Below are 7500 nucleotides of genomic sequence, written 5' to 3' on the forward strand. Positions count from 1 at the left end.
TGTGTGTGTGTGTGTGTGTGTGTGTGTGTGTGTGTGTGTGTATACGTTCCATTGTCATACATCGTTTTTTGTGCATGATTGGCATGTGCACGTATTTTCTTTATCATCACACACACACACACACACACACACACACACACACACACACACACACACACACACACACACACACACACACACACACACACACACACACACACACACACACACACACACACACACACACACACACACACACACACGTACATAGCTACACTTTACGTACACACACTTGTATGTTCCGCCATCTCACTACTTGAGTCGTCCAAGCGTGACACACACACACACACACACACACACACACACACACACACACACACACACACACACACACACACACACACACACACACACACACACACACACACACACGTTCTCGTTATTGTTTTTCTTTTCGTGAATAAAAATAATCCTAATTTTATGCATTTCTATACACGCAAAGTAAACACACACACACACACACACACACACACACACACCGTCTTGACCTCATACGGGCAGGACGTGTGACCTTGGCGCTCTCGAGCAGCCTCGGCCTACTTGTTGGCCTTCCCCGCCCCCTAGTGATAGTGACCTCAGTTTGTTTTGTTTTTTTACTTTTCTGTTTTCAACTTTTAGCGTTTAGTTTGAGGCTCGATCTGGTGGGATTGTTGTTTTTGTGAACACTTGTAGCGAATGCGTGTGATACATAAAGAAAAATGAGTGCTTCAGTGCAAACATACGAACGCAATTACCTCCTGCGTCGTAGACGAGGATCTGGGTACCCGCCACCCAACGTGATACAGTGCCTTAAGTCCTTAAAACTATTTCGAAACCGTGGATCGAGAGGAGGCAAAAGTGTGGTGCGTCCCATCAAGGTAGTGACCTCCAGTGCCAGAGACGACCGCAGGGTGGAGAAGAGGGAATACAAACACTTTGAGGTGCCGAGAACGTGGTATAGTCTTCCCTCACTCCTCTTATTTAATGCAACGTCTCTGGCCAACAAGATGGACGAAGTGATTGTGACGGTGAGATCTACTTGTGCGGACATTGTGGCGGTTACTGAGGCGTGGCAGATTGTTCCTGAGGTGTGCACGATGCAGGACTACCAGCTATACCATCACCTCAGGTCAGGGCGCAGGGGGGGGGGAGTGGCCGTCTTCTGCCGCTCTGCCCTCAGCCCCTCACACCTCCCTGTCGATATTCCTGCCGGTGTGGAGGCCCTGTGGGTGAGAGTCACGCCCCCTCCCATCCCAACAACACGGCCTCCATCATAGTCTGCGTCGTGTACCACCCCCACGAGCCGCCACTGCACAGTTGCTCACCGCTCACATCATCAACACTGCTGATGCCCTGAGGGTGAGGTATCCTGCTGCCAAGCTGGTCATCTGTGGGGACTTTAACAGATTAGATATCAACGATATCCTACACCAGCTACACCTCACCCAGGTCGTGGACTTCCCCACCCACCAGCAAGCCATCCTCGACCTTATCCTCACAGACCTGGGCCAGCAGTACTCGCCACCCAAGCCGCTGCCTCCCATGGGACGGAGCACCCACCTCTCCATACTGTGGTCACCCACACCCACCACCTCGACCCCCCGGTCAGCTGTCACCAGGACCCACCGCCCCATGCCTGACTCAGCCATGAGGGAGTTTGGGCAGTGGGTGACACAACACCCGTGGACCGAGGTGCTGGATGAGGAGGACGTCCACTTAAAATGGCAAAACTACGTCGCCACTACTACAGCAGCCTTCCACCACTACTTCCCAGCCAAGAGCGTCACAACGCACCCGTCTGATGCTCCCTGGATGACGCCCCGCATTAAAAGACTCATGCGTCAGCGGACCTGGGCGTTCCACTCCTGCCCGGTCCTTTACAGGAAACTAAGAAACAGAGTAATCAGGGAGATTAAGAATGCAAAGGCAAGCTATTACCCAGACAAGATACACCACCTCAAGCTGACCAACAACAGACAGTGGTACGCTAAGATCAAAGCTTTGTGTGGCTTACAAAAGCACACTTCATCCCTTCCTTGCACCTCACACCTTCCTGCTAATCTCGCGGCTCAGGAGATGAACGATCACTTTGCTGCTATCTGTCAAACCTTTCCTCCCCTCCACACCACTCCGCTTCCTGCCTATCTGCCCGCTCCCTCCCCTCCACACACTGTCCAGGCGATGGATGTTTTTAAGAGAATACTTAAATTTAAACCAAGATCCACCACACCCACTGACCTTCCTATAAAAATTTACAAGGAATTTGCTGTAGAGCTAGCAACACCGCTATGCTCCATAATAAACGCCTCACTCTCCCAACACTCTTGCCCCGCGGACTGGAAGACATCTTATGTCACTCCCATCCCCAAAACTTCCAGTCCTCAGTCACTCAATGACCTCAGGCCAGTCTCTATCACCCCCATCCCTAGCCTTATTTGTGAAGATTTTGTATATGACTGGGCATACACCAAAATTTGTAACACCGTGGATATCAGACAATTCGGAAATATTAAAGCCACCTCCACCTCACATTACCTGACCAGCTTCCTTGAATTCATCCACAGCCACCTGGACAAGCGAAACACCTCTCTAGCTGTTGCTTTTGTCGACTTCAAAAAAGCCTTTGATCTAGTTGATCACACTGTTGTCATCAGCAAGGCAGTAAGTCTGGGTCTCCCTCCTAATCTGATAGCGTGGCTAGCCCACTTCCTCACAGGGAGACGTCAGGCCGTTCGCTATCAGGGCTCTGTCTCTAATTTCCAACAGCTGACATGTGGAGTCCCCCAGGGGACCAAGATGGGTCCTCTATGCTTCCTCCTCCTCATCAACGACGCCCTCACCGACACCCCCCATCGCTGGAAGTATGTGGACGACTGCACCGTGGGCGTCCCAGTTTCCAACAAGAACCCGGACTACTCGCCACTGCAAGCAATTCTGGAGCGACTGCAGACGTGGACAGAGGAGAGCAGGATGACCATCAACCACAGCAAAACTGTGGTGATGCATTTCTGTACCTCCTCTGTACCAGTGCCCCCTCCCCGGCTCACAGTGGGCCCTCACCCCCTCCAGGTGGTCCAATGTGCCAAGCTTCTCGGAGTCACGGTGGACGACCAGCTGACCTGGAAGCAGCATGTCGCCAGCACCGTGAGATCAGCTACCTACAGGCTGTACATGCTGCGCAGACTCAGGTCGCTGGGGACGCCGACAGATGAGTTAAGGGGGGGTGTACCTCACCTTCATCCTCCCCAAACTCATGTACGCCTCCCCAGCGTGGTCCTCCTCCCTCACACACACTCAACAGCTACAGCTAGAGAGTGTGCAGAAAAGGGCGTGCAGGGTCATCCTTGGCCCTGCATACACCACCTATGAAGAAGCCCTGACCACCCTGAGTCTGTCCAGAATATCCACCAGGCACCGAGAGGCTCTGGAGAAGTTTGGGAAGGGACTACTGCATCATCCGCGTCTCAGAGACATGCTGCCGCCCGACGCGCCTCGCCCTGTCCGTGCCACCAGACACCACAACAAAATAACGCCCCTGAAGGCGCCGCGCACGGACCGGTACAGACTCAGTGCGATTCCCACCATGGTGCGAGCCATCAATCAATAGTATTTCCCTCCTAGATTAGTCTTACCGTTAGGATTAATGTTAAGTTTTTCCCCATCCCCTATGTACATTTTCAGTTTGTCAACTGCCTAAATAATAAACCGTTTATTATTATTATTACACACACACACACACACACACACACACACACACACACACACACACACACACAGGATTATTCATACGCTGGAATTGGTGAGAGTTAGACTATATTAACATTATGATTACAACTGAATTTACAGGATTATAAACTCTTAAATTAAAACGGTGTGTGTGTGTGTGTGTGTGTGTGTGTGTGTGTGTGTGTGTGTGTGTGTGTGTGTGTGTGTGTGTGTGTGTGTGTGTGTGTGTGTGTGTGTGTGTGTGTGTGCTTTTGTCTGTCTGTACCGCTCTAAGAACACGGCCTTGGTAACGGGTGAATGTGTGTGTGTGTGTGTGTGTGTGTTTGTGTGCACGTCTTTCCGTGGAATGATCAGGTGACTCAGTGCTCAGGTGTGTGTGTGTGTGTGTGTGTGTGTGTGTGTGTGTGTGTGTGTGTGTGTGTGTGTGTGTGTGTGTGTGTGCGTGCGTGCGTGCGTGCGTGCGCGAGTTGGTAAGTGTACGTAATAATGAGTCATTCTTTCCTTCTAGATACAAAAATTCCTTGCTACTTCATTCTTATCTTATCCGTACATTCTCCTCTCTCTCTCTCTCTCTCTCTCTCTCTCTCTCTCTCTCTCTCTCTCTCTCTCTCTCTCTCTCTCTCTCTCTCTCTCTCTCTCTCTCTCTCTCTCTCTCTCTCACTCGGAACACACCTGGCCACACACCTGTTTAGTCTGATGAGAGGCAGTCATGGATTGGTGCTCTCTTTTTGGCCTACATAGCTAGTCGAGAGAGAGAGAGAGAGAGAGAGAGAGAGAGAGAGAGAGAGAGAGAGAGAGAGAGAGAGAGAGAGAGAGAGACAGAGGGTGATTTTTTTTTTGTATTTACCAGCTCGATATTCTCTCTCTCTCTCTCTCTCTCTCTCTCTCTCTCTCTCTCTCTCTCTCTCTCTCTCTCTCTGGAGGTACTCTTACATCAATCATAACCCCGTACCTCCTCCTCCTCCTCCTCCTCCTTCTCCTCCTCCTCCTCCTCCTCCTCCTCCTCCTCCTCCTCCTCCTCCTCCTCCTCCTCCTCCTCCTCCTCGTACTATTTTATCAATCTCTACACAACCCCCGTCCCTCCTCCTTCCTACTCCCCCTTCCTCTCTGCCTCCCTGCCACCACCACCACCTCCACCACCACCACCACCCTATTCATTACTTCCTCAGTATTCGTGTAGCTGTGAGAGCGAGTGCACGTTCTTTCTCCCCCTCTCCCTACTCCCCCGTGCCTCTGTGCTGGTACTACTACTACTACTACTACTACTACCACCACTACTGCTGCTCCCTGTGCTGCTCCTAAGAGTGCGTGGGTGTGCCTGCGTGTGTGTAATGGGGTGTCCTACCTGGCTTAATTAACAGGTAAAGGAGAAGGAGAGGGGGAGGGGAGAGGGGGAGGGTTGTTACATTCTAGTTGAATAGGTGATTGTGGAACAAGTAGGTGATTAATGAGGGAACCTTCGTCTTGTTTGTGGTGATGGTGGTGGTGATAGTGTACTGTCTATACTGCATTCCTTTGTGTGGTAATGGTGTGTGTTGTGTTGTGGTGATGTATAAGCGATGGGAGGTGTTTGGTTAATGTTACGTGGTGATGTGTGTGTGTATATGTGTGTGTGTATGTGTGTGTGTGTGTGTGTCTGTGTGACGTGGCATATCATGACGTAGTAAAGACTATGCTTATATTCAGCAGTGATGTACTAATAGAGATTCGAGTGTGGTCTAGATTGAGTACAAGTGTAATGACAAGTATTGTGTATTTTTTTAAGTGTCTGATGTCATGTGGTGTTGTTCTGTTGATGTACAAAGGTGGTGTCAGGAAATGTGTCTCCATAAAAGTAGGTTACGTGATACTTAATGATACTTACAATATACAGATCAGGTGTCAGTGACGTGGTGGTGATGGTGGTGGTGAGGCCAGAGACAGAGAGAGAGAGATGGTGATGTTATTGTGATATGAGCTGGTGTTAGTATTGCAGTGGTGATGGTAGTTATGGTCGTGTTAGTACAGTGGTGGTGGTGATGGTGGTGTTGATGTTAGTTACGAATGTAGCTAATTGGTGGTGCTGGAAATGTTAATACTGTGATGGTATTGACTGTTGTGGTTGTAGCTATCGTTATAATGTTGACAGGATGGTGGTGGTGGTGGCAGTGGCAGTGCTGAGAGTGTACTGGTGGTGGTGATGGTGGTGGTCATATTTACAATGGCAGTACGAGTGGCCTTAAGTGTGTGTTGGGGAGGAGGAGGAAGAGAAGAGGGAGGAGGAGGAGGAGGAGGAGGAGGAGGAGGAGGAGGAGGAGAAGGTCATTGCAAGTTTGATCCAGTTCGTGTTACAGGATCGAATTATGTCAATTGAGAGAGAGAGAGAGAGAGAGAGAGAGAGAGAGAGAGAGAGAGAGAGAGAGAGAGAGAGAGAGAGAGAGAGAGAGAGAGAGAGACACGAGCACCATCGTCACCACTGTACCAGTATCAGTAGGATATGTTATGAACAGGAAAGACACACACACACACACACACACACACACACACACACACACACGTCACAATTAGCAACGAACAAATTTAATTGAAAACAGTTAATTACTTTCGCCTCTCATGGATCTAAATTACTCTTTCTATATAAATGACTTCGATTTTTCATTTACGAACTCTTATTAAGGAAAATAATGCCTCGTTTATCTGCAGTTATCAATAAATCATCCCCTTGTAGTTTAGTTTCATTAGGAGGGAAGGAAGGAGAGAGATTTTCTTTTCTTTCTTTTTTTCCCCCCTTGATCGTCATCCTTCAGGTTTAAAAAGAAAAATTACTGACATCCCCCGTTTTCTTTTTACCTGTCGGAGTGGAGGAGGGACGGCAGACTAATCGTGTCTCGAGTCCACCGTCATGCCTTTAATGGGCCACCTGATAGGCTTCATTAACTTCCTGGAGAGATTTTAAAGGTTAATGGAGCTTAGATTTCCGTCGTTGCGGCTGGTGTGTGTCCGTGGTCGGTAATGTGCTGTCGTGGGGACGTGTAATGCTGTTGTCTTCTGATGACTGTGTGCGTGAGGGAGATGTAAAGATGCTGGATTGGATAAACGATTGATTGAGTGGTTGGTCGAGTGATTAACTGATTGAATGGATGGTTGAATGATCGGCTGACTGAGTGACTGACTGGTTAGCTGATTGACTGACTTACTGACTGATTAACTGAAAGAATGACTTGCTGTCTGACTGACTGACTGACTGACTGACTGAATGAATGAATGAATATATGAGTGACCGGCTGACCAAATAACTGATTACTCAACCTATTGACTGACTAACGAGCTGACTCGCTGATTAATAGACTGTTAATCAAAACAAACACACCTAATCGGACACGCAAACACAAAGGAAGTGTATATTTATATGAAAAATACTACTACTACTACTACTACTGCTACTACTACTACTACTACTACTACTACTACTACTACTACTACTACTACTACTACTACCACCATTCAGTTTCATCCCGTCATTCATCCCTTCCTCCCTCCCTTCCTGCCTCCTCGCCTCCTCCCTTCTCAGTCAGCTGATTAAGGTAAACACTGGGCGAGTCCATTCCAATGCTTGTGGCGGTGGAATCCTGGCTCAGTGGACCGCGGAAGCCAGTGCGGTGAGGGGGAAGGGAAGGGAAGGGGAGGGGGATAGGAAGGGGAAAAGAGGAAATATTTGCGGGAGGAAGGAAGGGTGGAGAGAGAAGCACTTTGCGGGAGGGAGGGAAATTGGGAAGT

General features: G+C 49.1%; 1 protein-coding gene across 1 annotated transcript in view; it reads left to right on the forward strand.

The window, feature by feature from the left end:
• LOC135108381 (endophilin-A-like) overlaps positions 1 to 7500 on the forward strand; it is a 124406-nt gene that overhangs the window by 11777 nt on the left and 105129 nt on the right. The gene's annotated exons all lie outside the window — the stretch shown is intronic.

Source organism: Scylla paramamosain, chromosome 17 (genome assembly GCF_035594125.1).
Source record: "Scylla paramamosain isolate STU-SP2022 chromosome 17, ASM3559412v1, whole genome shotgun sequence".
NCBI classification, from domain to species: domain Eukaryota; kingdom Metazoa; phylum Arthropoda; class Malacostraca; order Decapoda; family Portunidae; genus Scylla; species Scylla paramamosain.